The following is an 18045-nucleotide window of genomic DNA, read 5'->3' on the forward strand; positions in this document are numbered from 1 at the left end:
GTTACAAATTTCCAAAAAACTAGAATGTAATAAAATGTAGCAGATTACTAAATGTAATGTCATCTTTGCCTCTGTAAGCATCCTAGAATTTATAGTATTATGACCATTAGTCATGTGCTGGGTATTGCTGAAGTGGTGACTCATAGAGACTTCTGCCTACTGTCATACAACATAAATATTTCTCTAAGAAAGTATAATATTAGCTATGGTGAAGGGCTCACTTTATATAGATAGTTAGCTGTTGAAAAAAATGTTTTATGTTCAGCATGTCTTCTTTGTTACACACACACACATAATTTTGAAAAGCTCTGTGATCCCAGTAACATTACATATACTGTTATACAGGTTGCTTTTGTTCACACAACAAAGTAGACATCTTTTCATATCAGTACCTATAGCTCTATCTTATTCTTTGAAGTGGTTAAATTAGTCTACTGTATGAATGTCCCATGAGTTATTTGAGCAGTTCCCTGTTAATGGATAATTAGATATTGTTCTTAGTTTTTAATTTTTTATGTTAGTGTTTATGTATGTTCCCATACATTCTTTTAATCTATCATGTGTAAAGGCAAACTGATTTTAAGTTCATTAAAAAAAACTGTATACCACAAAATTTTTGACAAACTAAAAATTATGTCTAATATAAAATTAAGTTATTTGGGTTGAATCTCTGCCAAACATTTCAAAAGGAAAATTTCAAATAAAAAAAGATTCTCAACAAAGTCTATATTTTTCAAATAACATGTAATGTTTTATTAAACTGTAAACTTATTTTTCTCTTAAAGAAGCATCTGTTGCATTTAGGAGTAATTCTAGTACTAATTTTAACTCTGATTGCTATAGTGACATAGAATAAATGAAGACTGTTAACCACCTTAAGGATCTTATTTTTAAAAGTATAGAGTGCAGCAAAATAGAAGCATGTAATATTGCTATATCCCTAAATTGGGGTGATGATTCAGGGAAGACTTTGGAGGAATAGAATCTGGACAGGTAAGGATGAGTCTGGAAAAGAGGTGCAAGAAGAGCATAGATGGATCAGCAAGTGCGAAGACCTAGAGGTGAAAGCATGGTGCTCAGAAGGATCTTTAAAAAGTTCACTAAGGCTGAAGTGTAAGAGTCAAGAGACAGGGCTGGTGGGGATCCTACAAACCTTTGTTAGCTTGGTTGAGGAGTTTGGTCTTTATCCTGAAAACACTGGACAACCATTGAGGGTTTTAAGCAGGGTAGTAGTAAAATGCCCTTGGATCAGAGTTGTGAAAAATCACTCTGGCTGTGGTTCATGAAGAACAGGGTTGCAAGGCTGGAGAAAAGGTGACTGTTTCAGTAAACCTGGAGAAAGATGATGGTGGCTTGAACTAGAGGAGTGGCTGTAGGTATTGAGAAAATTTAGAGGTAGAAGCAACGATATGGTCACTATTCTGGCTGAGAAAAGATGGAGCAGGTGGAGGTATGAGAGAGGAGGGAATTAAGAATGTCCTGGTAACTTAGTGAATATTAATGGTGTTCCCTGAGATGGTAAACACAGGCAGCCTCTGTAAACATATAAATGAATGAATGGATGGATGAATGATAGATGTACAAAGGCAGGACTATTTGATGAGGAGGAGGATGATAGTAAATACAAAGCACTTGCAGGAGGTTTAACCTATCAGTTTTTTTTTTTCTTTTGTATGCTTTATATAGCTGGTGCTCTTCATTATTTCAACAGATGAGGTTTGCCGCATCTTCTAATTGTATATCATATTTTGGATACATATTACTTTCTCTAGGTCAAATGTCCTGACAGACACTCTTGGCAAATCTTCCTTTCTTCACTTAAGATGTGTATTAGTGGCAGCCGCGGGAGGTCTGGACACAGGTGGCCATGGAACTCGCTGGTAATAGAGGACACATCTCTTAACTGGGTTACTCTAAGAACTGATGCCTAAACCATCTCAGCATGGCATATAAAGGAGAAAGTGGGCATGGCCAGCCTCCCTCAGCTACACTCTCTCGGGTTAGCCCTGGAAGTCTTTACCCACGTAGAACCCGTACCCATAATATATGTATGGCATCTGACTTTTTCTACCCAAATATGGGAGGTGTGGAAAGCCACATTTACCAGCTCTGTCAGTGCCCGATTGGAAGAGGGCATAAGGTTATAAATCTTATGGAAATCGAAAAGGCATCAGTTACCTTACTAATGACCTCAAAGTCTATTACTTGCCTCTGAAAGTCATGTATAACCAGTCTATGGCCATGACCCTCTTTCACAGTCTGCCATTGCTCAAGTACATATTTGTTCAGGAGAGAGTCACAATAGTCCATTCACATAGTTCATTTTCTGCCATGACCCATGATGTTCTCTTCCATGTGAAGACAGTGGGATCAAACAGTCTTCACAGACCATTCCCTTTCTGGATTTGCTAAGGTCAGCTCAGTGCTTACAAACAAACTTCTGTGTCTCTTTGTGACATAAGCCGTATCATTTGCGTTTCTTATACTAGTAAGGAAAATACCATACTATGAGCAGCACCGATTCCTGAAATAGTGTCTGTCATTCCTAGTGCTGTAGATCCTACTGACTTCACTCCAGACCCATTTAGAAGGCATGATAGTGTAACTGTTGTTGTCAGCAGACTTGTTTACAGAAAAGGAACCAATTTGCTTAGTGTTATAATACCCAAACTCTGTCAGAAATGTTCAGATTTAAATTTCATAATTAGAGGAGAGGGACCAAGGAGAATCATTTTGCAAGAAGTTCCAGAAAGATACCAGTTGCACGACAGGGTGCATCTTTTGGGAGCTTTAGAACACGAGAATGTTAGCAATGTCTTGGTTCAAGGACATATTTTTCTTAATACCTCCCTTACTGAAGCATTCTGCATGGCGATTGTGGAAGCAGCCAGTTGTGGTTTACAGGTTGTAAGTACCAGGGTTGGTGGAATTCCTGAGGTGCTTCCAGAAAATCTTACCATTTTATAAGAAACTTCAGTAAAATCTTTGTGTGAGGGATTGGAAAAAGCTATTTTTCCAACTGAAGTCAGGGGCATTACTGGCTCCAGAAAATATCCATAACATAGTAAAGACTTTCTACACCTGGAGGAATGTTGTGGAGAGAACTGAGAAAGTGTATGACCGAGTATCGGTGGAATCTGTGTTGCCAATGGACAAACAACTGAACAGACTTACTTTTCACTATGGACCAGTAACAGGCTACATCTTTGCTTTATAGGCTGTTTTCAACTTCCTCTTCCTTATTTTCTTGAGATGGATGACTACAGATTCTATCATTGATACTGGAATAGATGCCACTGTGCCATGGGGTGCGTGGACTCATACATGTTCTCACAGTAAAAGAGGGGATGAGAATATTAAGATATCTAAAACCAGGTAGAAGAGAGCCTACATTCTAAGATTTTAAACATTTGTAATAGTTGTATTAAGACTATGGAAAATAACCTTGCTTTGGGGGGGCTTTTGTTTTTTATTAGTTTTTTGTAAGTTAATTTAGTAAGTTATTCTACTTCTGTGTCATTCAATGTTTTCTTTTGAGGAAAGATAAAAACTTAGGCAATTCCTGAGTATAGAAGCCTTGCACTTATTTAAAATGTAGCAGAGAACATTTAAACTATTCAGGTATGAAATTTTTCAGACTACTGAAATCCCTGTAGCAGAGATGTTTTTTGTGTTTTGTGTTTTGTGTTTTTTTTTTTTTTTTTGACACAGATTCTTGCTCTGTCGCCCAGGCTGGAGTGCAGTGGCATGATCTCAGCTCACTGCAAGCTCCGCCTCCCAGGTTCCAGCCATTCTCCTGCCTCAGCCTCCGGAGTAGCTGGAACTAAAGGCACACGCCACCATGCTGGGCTAACTTTTTGTAATTTTAGTAGAGATGGGGTTTCACTGTGTTAGCTAGGATGGTGTCTATCTCCTGACCTCGTGATCTGCCTGCCTCAGCCTCCCAAAGTGCTGGGATTACAGGCGTGTGCCACCGCCCCTGGCCAGCAGAGATGTTTTAATGTTATATTTTGAGAGCTTTGGGTGCTGAAGGGCCAAACGTTCCCTGGGGATTATTTGGGGCCAGTTTTTAATGTTATACCATTAGTTAGACACTCATTAGATGTTTTCAAGTTTTCTTTAGGGAAGTACAACTATATGAACTATGTTAAGTCACGTTTATATACATTTATTAGAAATCTAAGTCATGCCTTTAAACATTTATTAGGTTCACTCAGTAGTTGTTAACATATAATTAACAGATTCCTTGAGTAAGATACCATCAGTTACCAGCACATTTAGAGCACCTGCTGTGTATGGAATGTTGAACTAGATGCTTCCTGCCGTTAAGGACCAGAAGCGCGTTCACTCTTCATCATTCAAATGGCTTGCTTCATCCTAGTTATGGTTGATATAAGATAAATATCCAACATGCCAAAAATGCTCATGCCAGTTAATGCCAGGAAAAAAATCACCGACACACCACTAGTACTTCTTTGGTTCTGTTCTATGCATTCTTCTAGGTAGAGCCTTCATCTTCAGTTGTGTTTATGAAGATATTTTTTGCTTTTTAAATACTAGGGACTGATATCACTGTTGATAGTGCAGAGAAACCCTCCATAATTAAGTTTTCTGTAAAAGCCTTCGTGTTTTCTGAGCAGAATGTACGAGGTGTGCCATCCCAAAACCAGCTGCTACCCTGTCCTTTTAATGCAAGTCACTCTCCTTTGCTGTGGCCTTGCTGATGTCTGATAAGTGTTGTCAGTGTGCAAAAGACTTTATTTCATAATGTTTTATTTACAGCAAACCAAGTCTGAAAGTTTTAAGAACACAGTCTTTGTGGGTGGATATTATTAACTGTAATTGTTGTTGCCCAGAGCCATGGGTTTTTTAACCCCAGACTGTCCACATGGTGTGTATTATTCTTTGAACTTTTAAGGTTTTTGTGAGAAAAGGACTGTGAAATCAAAACAAGGAGGCACTTGTGGGTGCACTAGATAGATTCCGTCAGTATTGTTGTTCTGTGTAGGATTTTAAAAAATGGCAAATTCACAAAACTTACTACTTTTTAAAAAGTAACATGTCTATTAACTGGTTGTACTGATATAAAATGAAATATATTTGTGTTTTGTTTGCAGTAAAATGCAAAAGCAAGAGTGCAGTTTTTAATATCTAGAAGTTAAGGAGTTCTTTTGTTGGAGAAAAATAGACTGATCTAAATCATTCAGTCTTACTGAGATTTTTATGCATAGGAACTCACATATAAACATGAAATAACACTCCTAATATTCATGGTAAAGTGAGAAACTATAACATTTGGCTTTTATTTATTCTACTCAACAGGTTTTAAAGGCACACCACCATTTTTTCCTTATTTTTTGCTTAATTTTAAAAAATTGTCATTTAATTCTTAAATTGTCATTTATTTGAGATGGAAATGAGATTTAAAGTTAGCTGCCTTTGCATGTAAAATATATAACTTGCAAATTAAAATCTTTTTCTTTTTTTTAAAAGAAAACAAATGGAAGTAAATTTGTTTTACATAATCTTAATTTTCAACTTTCCTAGATACTGTCACGCGTGTCCATGTGAAGAGACCACCAAACAGGCTTTGTGTAAGCAGTAAACCTTTTTAATCATTGGGTGCAGGCTGACTGAGTCTGAAAAAGGAGTCAGCAAAAGGAGATAAGGGTGGGGCAGTTTTGTCGGATTTGGGTAGGTAGTGGAAAATTACAGTCAAAGGCGGTTTTTCCCTTGTGGGCAGGGGCGGGGGTTACAAGGTGCTCGGTGGGGAACTTCTGAGACTCATTGTCCAGAAGGAATGTCACAAGGTCAATTGATCAGTTAGGGTGGGGCAGGAACAAATCACAATGGTGGAATGTCATCAGTTAAGGCAGGAACTGCCTATTTTCACTTCTTTTGTGGTTCTTCAGTTGCTTCAGGCCATCTGGATGTGTAAGTGCAGGTCACAGGGGATATGTAATGGCTTAGCTTAGGCTCCGAGGCCTGACAGATACCTTAATTGTAACTCAAGTGTTACACTGGTCAGTATCTGGAAACACATTGTTCTACCCTGCTACTTACATTGATTTGAAAGTTAATTTACACTGACAAGGAATTTATGAAAAATATATTTCTTTTGATGTTTCAAAGGTTGCCCATGACAAACTAATTTGTTAAAACATGCTACATGTCCAAAAATAAAGACCAGAATGACAAAACAAAAACAAAAACAAAAAAAACCAAAAAAAAAAAACAGATGTGTATCAGCTTCTAGTTACGGCTATAACAAATTACTACAAATTTAGTGGTTTAAGACAACACAAATTCATTATCTTATGGTTTAGCAGTCAGAACTCAGGGTCTTTCAGCGCTAAAAGGTGCTGACAGGGTTGTGCTGGGTTTGAAGCCTCCAAGGGAGAGTTCCTTTCCCAGTTTCCACTGACACCTGCATATTCCTTGGCTCCCTCCTCCATCTTCACAGCATGTAGCGTAGCACCTCAGATCTCTCTCTGATGCTCTTCCATCGTGACTTCTCCTCCTATCTCTCTGCAGCTGGCCTCACATCACCTTCAGTGAGTCTGATCTTTGTGCATCCCTCTTGTTTTTCTTTACCCCCAAGAGAGGGTTCTTGGATCTCATGCAAGAAAGAATTTGGGACAAGTCCATAGAGGAAAGCAAAAGAAAATTTATTAAGAAAGTAAAGGAATAAAGAATGACTACTCCATAGGCAGAGCAGCGCTGCATCCCTCTTACAGGAACTACTGGACTGCAGTGGGTCCACCAGGAAAATCTCCCATCTCAAGATCCTTAATTAATCTAAAAGGCCCCATTTGCCTTGTACGGTCACATATTCACAGGTTCTGAGGATTAGGATATAGATATCTTTGAGAGCCATCATTCTGTCTACCACACATGGAGTTGGTTTAAGATGTAAAAATGTTTATGTCCACTGGGGCGGTTGTATGAATTTCTGAGTAGCTTATTTATCAGAATCCTTGCCCCTTGGCAGAGCTGTTGTCCTGTTAACTTGGAACCTCTGCCTACACAGCAACCTTAGTCATTTATTTATTTATTTATTTATTTATTTATTTATTTATTTGAAACAGAGTCTCACTCTGTCACCCAGGCTGGTGTGACCTCGGCTCACTGCAACCTCGGCCTCCTGGGTTCAAGCGATTCTCCTATCTCAGCCTCCCTAGTAGCTGGGACTACAGGTGTGTGCCACCATGCCGACTAATTTTTTTTTGTATTTTTAGCAGAGATGGGGCTTCACTGTGTTAGCCAGGATAGTCTTGATCTCCTGATCTCATGATCCACCTGCCTTGGCCTCTCAAAGTGCTGGGATTACAGACGTAAGCCACCGCGCCCAGCTGTCATTTTTTTTTCCTAGTAATTCCTCTGGTATATCAGGCAGCTCACTTGGCCTGCTGGTACCTTGACCATAATCACTGTACGTATTTTACCTGGAACATGTTGGGTGAGAGGCAAAATTATGTATCAATGCAGGTCATATAAATAATACTAAGAAATAATAAATGATATCAAAAAGGTCCCCAGCAGATGCCATTCACTATGTGGCTGCTTCTAAACTTTACTGTCATATTTCATCTATAGCAGAAACATTGTGGAGAAGGGAAACAATCAGTTTTTCTAGGGATTTTCACATTTCTCCTACTTTTGTAGGAGAAATGTTTCCTAAACTCCAGAAATGTTTCCTAAACTCCAGGCTTGAATACTTCTATCAACACTATTTCCAATAGCAATCCAGGAAAACTTACGCTTGGCTAAGCAGTATACAGGAATAGCTCAAAATAGTAAAAGGCACCACATAGGCAAGTAATAGGGAGAAATGTGAATTCAAGGGCTAAAGATATAATCAGAATTAATTCAGGCCAATCAGGAAGGGCTACTAGAAAGAGATGAATCAAAAAAGTTATAAAGCCTAGATTAGTTAAGATCATGAAGCAGTTCTCCCAACTGTTTATTCTGTCTCCTTTGCCGACTCCTTCGAAGTGTAAATGTTGGATTTTCACAGGTCTTGTTCTTAGTCCCTTGTCACTTCCTTCTCCATGTCCCTCAGATGATTTCATTATTTCCAATGGCTTTAACTCCCAAGTACTTGCTGACAATTTTTATCTCCTCCTGAATTTTTTTCTTAGTTCTAGATTCATATTTCCAACTGCCTACCCGACATTCCTATTTGAATGTCTTTTTTTTTTTAGACAGAGTCTCATTCTATCACCCAGGCTGGATTGCAGTGGTATAATCTCGGTTCACTGCAACTTCTGCCTCCCAGGTTCAAGCAATTCTTCTGCCTCAGCCTCCCGAGGAGCTGGGACTACGGGTGCCGCAGCTGCGCCCAGCTAAATTTTGTATTTTTAGTAGAGACAGGGTTTCATCATGTTGGCCAGGATGGTCTTGATTTCTTGACTTGGTGATCTGCCTGCCTTGACCTCCCAAAGTGCTGGGATTACAGGCATAAGCCACTGTGCCTGGCCCCTACTTGAATGGTTTTTTTTTCCTTTCTTTTTTTTTTTTTTTTTTTGAGAGGGAGTCTCCCTCTGTCGCCCGGGCTGGAATGCAGTGGCTCAGTCTTGGCTCACTGCAAGCTCCACCTCCTGGGTTCACGCCATTCTCCTGCCTCAGCCTCCCAAGTAGCTGGGACTACAGGCAACTGCCACCATGCCTGCCTAATTTTTTTGGGTATTTTTAGTAGAGACGGGGTTTCACTGTGTTAGATAGGATGGTCTCAATCTCCTGAGCTTGTGATCCGCCTGATTCAGCCTCCCAAAGTGCTGGGATTACAGGTGTGAGCCACTGCAGCTGGCGCTACTTGAATGTTTTTAAAGGCTTCCTGAAACAAACATAACCAAAACATAGCACTCTTTTTTTTTTGCCCCCCAAGATGGAGTCTTGAGTCTTGCTCTGTCACCCAGGTTGGAGTCCAGTGGAGCAGTCTTGGCTCACTGCAGCCTCTACCTCCTGGGTTCAAGCAGTTCTCCTACCCCAGCCTCCCAAGTAGCTGGGATTGCAGGTGCCCACCACCACGTCTGGCTAATTTTTGTATTTTTAGTAGAGATGGGGTTTCACCATGTTGGCTAGGTTGGTCTTGGACTCCTGACCTCATGATCCACCCACCTCAGCCTCCCAAAGTGCTGGGATTACAGGCATGAGCCACTGCTCCCAGCCAACACAGCACTCTTGACCCATGTATGCTGTGTGTCCTGCTTCACTTCACTCTCATCTCAGTAAATGCTGCCTCTGTCTCTGATCAAATTCCCTAAACCTGAAACTTAGGAGTTGTTCTTGACACTTTGCTGTTATGTTCCTCTCCTTTATCACATCATCTCTGACAACTGCCAAATCTGTTTGTTCCTAACTCCAAATATATGTCAGATTCATCTCCTTCTTTCCAGTGGAGACTGTTAGATTCTAACTCAGTCACCATTGTTTGTCACTGAACTACTGCAGTGGACTCTTCCCTCTTCCACACTACTCTCCCATCTCATTTCTTATACAGTGTTTCTTTGGCTCTCACCTTTTCTATCCCTACTTGTTTCTCCTTTTCTCACTGTTTCCCCTAGTTCTTTTTCCTACATCTTCATCCACTTTTCTCCCCTTTTCTCTGTTAAACACGTCACTGTTTCACTCCGCTATTTCTCTCTCTTCCTCAGATTTCTTTTAAAACTGTGAATTAGATCACGTCACTACTCTCGTAGTTAAAATTCATTCGTGGCTTCCATTGCATTTAGGATAATACCTAGTGAGGGACTTCAATAAACCACTGACAGCACTAGACAGGTCATCAAGACAGAAAACCAAGAAACAATGGATTTAAAGTATACCTTGGGACAAATGGACTTAACAAATATATACAGAACATTTCATCCAACAACAGCAGACAGAATACACATTCTGTTCAACAGTGCATGGAGCTTTCTCCAAGATAGACCATATAGTAGGGCATAAAACGAGCCTCAATAAATTTAAGAAAATTGAAATTATATCAAGCACTCTGTCAGACCACAGTGGAATAAAACTAGAAATCAACTCCAAAAGGAACCTTCAAAACTATGTAAACACATGGAAACTCAATAGCCTACTGCTGAATGAGCATTGGGTCAAAAACAAATCAAGATGGAAATTTAAATGTTATTTGAACTGAACAACAGTAGTGACACAACCTATCAAAACCTTTGGGATACAGCAAAGGTGGTGCTAAGAGGAAAATTCATAGCCCTAAACGTGTATATCAAAAAGACTGAAAGAGCACAAGCTAATACTCTAAGGTCACACCTCAAGGAACTAGAGAAACAAGAACAAACCAAACCCAAACCCAGCAGAAGAAAGAAAATAACCAAGATCGTAGCAGAACCAAATGAAATTGAAACAAAAAATTACAAAAGATAAATGAAACAAAAAGCTGGTTCTTTGAAAAGATAAATAAATAAAATTGATAGACCATTAGCAAGATTAATCAAGAAAAGAGAAAAAATCCAAATAACCTCACTAAGAAACAAAACAGGAGATATTACAACTGGCAACACTGAAGTACAAAAGATCATTCAAGGCTACTGTGAACACTTTTTTGCACATAAACTAAAAAACCTAGAAGAGATGGATACATTACTGGAAAAATACAATCCTCCTAGCTTAAAACAAAGAATTAGATACCCTGAACAGACCAGTAACAGTGAGATTTAAATGGTAATTAAGAAATTACCAACAAAAAAGAAGTCCAGGTCCAGATGGATTCACAGCAGAACTCTACCAGACATTCAAAGAAGAATTGGTACCAATCCTTTTGACAGAATTCCACAAGATAGAGAAGGAAGGAACCCTTCCCAACTCATTCTATGAAGCCAGCATCACCCTAATACCAAATCCAGGAAAGGACATAACCAAAAAAGAAAACTACAGACCGATATCCTTGACAAACATAGACACTAAAATCCTTGACAAAATACTGGCTAACTGAATCCAACAACATATCAAAAAGATAAACCACCATGATCAAGTGGGTTTCATACCAGGGACACAGGGATGGTTTAACATATGCAAGTCAGTAAATGTGATACAACACATAAACAGAATTAAAAGCAAAAATCACATGATCATTTCAGTAGATGGAGGAGAAAAAGCATTAGCAAAATCCAGCATCCCTTTATGATTAAAACTCTCAGCAAAATCTTCATACAAGGGGCATACCTTAATATAATAAAAGCCATCTATGACAAACCCACATCCAATGTGATGCTGAATGGGGAAAAGTTGAAAGCATTCCCTCTGAGAACTAGAACAAGACAAGGATGCCCACTCTGACCACTTCTCTTCAACGTAGCACTGGAAGTCCTATCCAGAGCAATGAGACAAGAGAAAGAAATAAAGGGCATCCAGGCTGAGCATGGTGGCTCATGCCTGTAATCCCAGCATTTTGGGAGGCCAAGGCTGGTGGATCATGAGGTCAGGAGATCAAGACCATCCTGGCTAACATGGTGAAAACCCATCTCTACTAAAAATACAAAAAACTAGCCGGGTGTGGTGGTGGGCACCTGTAGTCCCAGCTACTCGGGAGGCTGAGGCAGGAGAATGGCTGGAACCCAGGAAGCGGAGCTTGCAGTGAGCTGAGCTCGTACCACTGCACTCCAGCCTGGGCAACAGAGCAAGGCTCCGTCTCAAAAAAAAAAAAAAAAAAAAAAAGAAAGAGCATTCAAATCAGTAAAGAGGAAGTCAAACTGTTACTGATTGCTGATATGATTGTTTACCTTGAAAACCCTAAGGATTCCTCCAGAAAGCTCCTAGAACAGATAAAATATTGGGGGAACCCGCCCGCCCCAATATTTCAAGGTAGATTCTATTTTACATAAGTGTTGGCCGGCTGAGAAGTAAAGAGAGTACAAAGAGAAGAATTTTACAGCTGGGCTGCCGGGGGTGACATCACTTATCGGTAGGACCATGATGCCCGCCTGAGTCTCAGATCAGCAAGTTTTTATTAAGGGTTTCAAAAGGGGAGGGAGTATAAGAACAGAGAGTAGGTACAAAGATCACATGCTTCAAAGGGCAAAAAGCAGAACTACTAATAAGGGTCTAACAAAGATCACATGCTTCTGAGGGAACAGGACAAAGGGGAAAAGCAGAACTACTGATAAGGGTCTATGTTCAGTGGTGCACGTATTGTCTTGATAAACATCTTAAACAACAGAAAACAGGGTTCGAGAGCAGAGAACCGGTCTGACCACAAATTTACCAGGGCGGAGTTTTTCCCCACCCTAGTAAGCCTGAGGGTTCTGCAGGAGACCAGGGCATATCTCAGTCCTTATCTCAAGCGCGTAAGACAGACATTCCCAGAGCAGCCATTTATAGACCTCCCCCTTGGAGTGCATTCGTTTTCCAGGGTATTAATATTAATATTCCTTGCTAGGAAAATAATTTAGCGATATCTTTCCTACTTCCACATCCGTTTATAGGCTCTCTGCAAGAAGAAAAATATGGCTGTTTTTGCCTGACCCCATGGGCAGTTAGACCTTATGGTTGTCTTCCCTTGTTCCATAAAAATTGCCATTATTCTGTTCTTTTTCAAGGTGCACTGATTTCATATTGTTCAAACACACGTTTTACAATCAGTTTGTACAGTTAACACAATTATCATAGTGGTCCTGAGGTGATGTACATCCTCAGCTTATGAAGATAACAGGATTAAGAGATTAAAGTAAAGACAGGCATAAGGAATTATAAAAGTATTATTTGGGAACTGATAAATGTCCATATTAACATGAAATATTCACAATTTATGTTCCTCTGCCACAGCTCCAGCCGGTCCCTCCATTTGGGGTCCCTGACTTCCCACAACATTAAAAAAATTCAGCAAGGTTTCTGGATACTAGCTTAATGTACACAAATCAGTAGCTTTTCTATACACCAGCAGCAACCAAGCAGAGAATAAAATCAAGAACTCAACCCCTTTTATAATAGCTGAAAAAAAAAAAAAAGAATATACCTAACCAAGGAGTCAAGGACTTCTACAAGGAAAACTACAAAACACTGTTGAAACAAATCATAGACAACACGAACAAATGGAAATAAATCCCATGCTCATGGATGGGTAGACTCAATATTGTGAAAATGACCATACTGCCAAAAGCAATCTACAAATTCCCCATTGAAATACCACCATCATTCTTCACAGAATTAGAAAAAACAGTTCTTTTTTTTTTGAGATGGAGTCTTGCTCTGTCATCCAGGCTGGAGTGCAGTGGCATGATCTCGGCTCACTGCAAGCTCCGCCTCCTGGGTTCATGCCATTCTCCTGCCTCAGCCTCCCGAGTAGCTGGGACTACAGGCGCCTGCAACCACACCTGGCTAGTTTTTTGTATTTTTGGTAGAGACGGGGTTTCAGTGTGTTAGCCAGGATGGTCTCGATCTCCTGACCTTGTGATCCGTCTGCCTCGGCCTCCTAAAGTGCAGGGATTATACAGGCATGAGCCACCACACCCGGCCTAGAAAAAATAATTCTAAAATTCATTTGGAACCAAAAAAGAGCCTGCATAGCCAAAGCAAGAGTAAGCAACAAAACAAAAAACAAAACAAATGTGGAGGCATCACACTACCTGATTTCAAACTATACTATGAGGCCATAGTCACCAAAACAGCATGGTACAGCTACAAAAATAGGCACATAGGTAATGGGACAGAATAGAGAACCCAGAAATAAACCCAAATACTTCCAGCCAAATGATCTTTGACAAAGCAAAGAAAAACAAAGTGGGGGAAAGGACACCCTTTTCAACAAATGGTGCTGGGACAATTGACTAGCTACATGTAGGATTCTCATCTCTCACCTTATACAAAAATCAACTCCAGATGGATTAAGGATTTAAACGTAAGACCTGAAACTATAAAAATTCTAGAATATAACATTGGAAAAACCCTTCTAGACATGGGCTTAGGCAAGGATTTAATGAACAGGAACCCAAAAGCAAATGCAATAAAACAAAGATAAATAGCTGGAACCTAATTAAACTAAGGAGCTTTTAGTTTGCATGGCAAAAGGAACGGTCAGCAGAGTAAACAAACAACCCACAGAGTGAGAGAAAATTTTCATAATCTGTACATCTGACAAAGGACTAATATCCAGAATCTACAATGAACTCAAATCAGTAAGAAAAACAATCCCATCAAAAAGTGGGCTAAGGACATGAATAGACAATTCTCAAAAGAAGATAAAAAATGACCAACAAAAATAAAAAATGCTCAACATCACTAATGATCAGGGAAATGAAAATTATCAAAACCACAATGCAATACCACCCCACTCCTGCCAGAATGGCCATAATCGAAAAATCAAAAAACAGTAGATGTTGGCATGGATGCAGTGAACAAGGAACACTTCTACACTGCTCGTGGGAATGTAAACTAGTACAGATGCTATGGCAAACAGTGTGGAGATTCCTTAAAGAACTAAAAGTAGAACTACCTTTTGATCCAGCAGTCCCAGAGGAAAAGAAGTCATTAGTCGAAAAAGATACTTGCACACGCATGTTTATAGCAGCACGATTCACAATTGCAAAATCATGGAAACAACCCAAATACCCATCAATCAATGAGTAAAGAAACTACGTGTGCTCCCCCTCATATATATAATATATCTATCATAGAATACTATGCAGACATAAAAAGGAATGAATTAACAGCATTTGCAGTGACCTGGATGAGATTGAAGACTATTATTCTAAGTGAAGTAACTCACGAATGGAAAACCAGACATTGTGTGTTCTCACTGATATGTGGGAGCTATGCTATGAGGACACAAATGCATAAGAATGATGCGATGGACTTTGGGGACTTGGGGGGAAGAGTGGGAGGGGGGCGAGGGATAGAAGACTACAAATATATATGGTGCAGTGTATACTGCTCGGGTAATGGATGCACCAAAATCTCACAAATCACCACTAAAGAACTTACTCATGTGACCAAATACCACCTGTACCCTAATAACTTGTAGAAAAATATAAAACTAAAAAAATTATGTATTCATTTAGGTATTTGCTATTTTCAGTCTTCTCAACTGGTGTATTAGCTCCACAAGGGCAGTAACACGTCTTTTACGTTCATCACTGTGTCTCTTGCCTGTGATGTCTAGTTCAGTAAAGGAGGTGAATAAATAAATAAGTGTATACCACATGAAAAAAGATTATAGTGCAAACAGTTAAATAGCCCCAGAAATAAGTATAACTGATAGAGAGGACATTGAGGAGACAGGTTGAAGGGAATGAAGGGTCTATGTTAAATAAATTCCTAAATATTTATTCTAGCAAAGTGAGTTGTCAATCACAAATTTTTATCTGAGTATCCTGTCAATTATGATGTGTTTATTTTAAAGCTTTTACTCACATTTATAACTATATTTATTTTTGTGTTAGTAAAAGAAGCTTTCCAAATTATGCTTAATGATATCTGAGTATTACTAGCTTTGTTTTCTTATCTCTTTTTAATTAGGTAAATTATATCAAATGAACTACAATTATGTCTCATCACCATATTTGTAATTCATTTGTTAAATGCTAACTATGTATCTGGTACTTTATAGGTATCATCTCATTTAATTTTTACAGCAGCCATAAGAAGGAAATGGTCATATCACATTTTACAGATCAGAACACTGAGGCTCAGAGAAGTTAACTACTCCAAAGTCATATAGCCAGTATTTTCTGGAGCTGGAATTCAAATCAGATGTGTTCAATACCTTCTACTACCCCATTGCTGTCTTTATGGTGAGTTATTTTAGTACACATTAAGAAATACATGAAATATGATTGGTATAGATATAGTATTTCTATTTTCTTTATTAGGCAGTTAGGAAACATTTAACTCAGAATTTTAAAGCTAAGAAACTTTTTTCTGAGTAAATCAGAAAGGATGTATTCTTCAACTATTTTTTTAAATGAAGCATTAGAAAAGGATGAAATATTTTGACATACAGAAAGGCATACAGACTAGTATAATCACATCTTTGTTCTTACCATTTATCTTGAAATAAAATCTTACTGGTACAGTTGAAAGGCCCTTGTGCATTCCTCCCCAGGGTCATTTTCCTCTCTCTTCCTCGGTAGTAACTGTGATCTCAACTTGATCCTACCCTTGCAGCTTATGTATCTTGGCGATAATCTGGTGGCTGAGTGCTGAATGGATATGTGGCACAATGGCAATTAATGTTATTCTTTTTCCTGAAGAAACTTACCTTATTTCTTTGCTTTTTTTTTGTTTGCTACTCTTCCTGGTTGACTTCAGATTTGTAACAGATTGGAGCCAGGACACTTTGAATTCTCCCCATCATACCGTATACCGTGAGAAAGGATTGAAAATATATAAGTTTCAGAGCCTATATCTTTGGGATGAAAGATCGGTTTAGTAGTTGGTGTTTTTAATCCCATTATAATCTGAAGTCAAATTAGAATGAAGAGCCTTAATACAAATAATCTTGAGTACCTCATGACTTTTAAAAAATTTTTAAAGATGAGTGGGTTAGGCTCAAATTCTGATCAAATTTCAGATGGATGAGCACATTCTGTGTTTCCAACATTTTCCTCAGATTTTAAAAGTTAAGTATAGTATTCCTAACTTTGTATGATCTATGCATAAGAGTGTCTTGTGAAAGATTCCCAACAGGTTTAGAGTGTAGTTTAGACTTGGTTACATGAGAGGTCTTCCTTCACACTCGCCAAATCTAAGGGAAAAGGCTTCCTTAAGTTGGCAAAGAATTGAAATGGACTTCTTCAAAAAGACAGACAAAAACAAAAAATAAGGACAATATGTTGCTAATTAAGATGCAAAATGAAGTGTTACTGGTTCAGTGTAATTGATTTATATGAAACAGATTTTTTAGGGAATGATAGAAAAGAGGAAAACAGGTAATAAAATGAAGGAGAAGCAAGAATTGTGATTGTGATACAGATTGGGGACTGGGGCTAAGAAGCTACTCTTGGGAATAAATGCCTGAGACACAAAAATATCTTGGAAAGATGATAGTGAATGACTAGAAAATGCCAAAGACTGGTTTTTAGTATCTGTTACATAGTGAGTACTCATTACTTAATTGATGATTGACTGATAAAATCTCATCAATGAAAAGCATATGTTCATGTATGAAGATACATAATAACTTGTCTGCATACTATTTTATTAAAGAATTTATTTTTTGAAGTTAATCCAGATGGTTATATTTTTGTCATCTTAAAAGTATTTTTTTCTGTTATGCAAGAAGAATGATTTTAAAAATGTATGTGAAGACTCTTGCTAAAGTTCAAGTGACCAAATATTGTGCATAAATTATTTCTTTCATAAAACTAATTTTGTTGAATTTTCCATAAAAAGTGCAACGACTAAACATTCTTGTGATAGCTTCTTTGTGAATGTGTCACTGTTCTTGATTTGCACACGCCTTATAATTTAGGCTTTCTTTTGTTTTGGGCTGGCAGCTCCAACTGTTAAAGCTCTTGTCTGATTATGTGGAACTCCATTTTAATAGGAGCAGCTTCTTTGCTGCATTTTTAAAAAATGGTCTTGGAAGCTTCTTACTTCCGAGAAGTGGATCTTTGTTGCGGACAAAGGATTATTTATGCTAAAGGAAAATGTATTCCCCACTGAATTAGCTCGTGGGAAGCATAACAAGCTCATTAGGAATGCTCACTTGTACTTTGGCCTTTTGCTGTGGTGGAGAGAAGGGAAAATGACATCAAAAAGGACATTCTGTTGTCTTTTGCCTTCCTGCAAAGAAAATGTATTATAATGTTAGGCTTTTCAGTATGGTTTAGCTCAGGTTCAACTCTGGTACTAGAAGAATGTTCCTGAAAGGAAAGTGGTATGTATAGTTGACACTGTGCATGAGGTATGTCTGATATAACTTAGAGGAAAAAATAACTTTTTCTTGGAAAGTAATAGCATTAGCTTTGTAATTATTGTATATTTTTTCTTAAAATATTTTAAAGGTGGTTTGTAATACAAATAGACTAGCTTATTATGCTGCTATGAGCAATAAAAAATCCTAGGTTTTTATAGTCTATGCTG

The 18045-nt window shown here is 38.5% G+C and overlaps 1 protein-coding gene and 1 pseudogene across 5 annotated transcripts in view; both read left to right on the forward strand.

Moving 5' to 3' along the window:
• GAS2L3 (growth arrest specific 2 like 3) overlaps positions 1-18045 on the forward strand; it is a 53990-nt gene that overhangs the window by 3117 nt on the left and 32828 nt on the right. Inside the window, exons 2-3 of one of the 5 annotated variants that reach the window (XM_037996648.2) lie at positions 5548-5594; positions 15569-15752. The exons of 1 other annotated variant lie outside the window; for it this stretch is intronic. The gene's annotated coding sequence lies outside the window, so the exon portion shown is untranslated. The remainder of the gene's footprint in view (positions 1-5547; positions 5595-15568; positions 15753-18045) is intronic. 3 more of the 5 variants (XM_037996649.2, XM_037996650.2, XM_073021031.1) reach the window with 3 other exon arrangements.
• On the forward strand, positions 159-3629 carry LOC103238938 (phosphatidylinositol N-acetylglucosaminyltransferase subunit A pseudogene; annotated as a pseudogene).

The sequence above is a fragment of the Chlorocebus sabaeus genome, chromosome 11 (genome assembly GCF_047675955.1).
Source record: "Chlorocebus sabaeus isolate Y175 chromosome 11, mChlSab1.0.hap1, whole genome shotgun sequence".
Classification (NCBI taxonomy): Eukaryota; Metazoa; Chordata; class Mammalia; order Primates; family Cercopithecidae; genus Chlorocebus; species Chlorocebus sabaeus.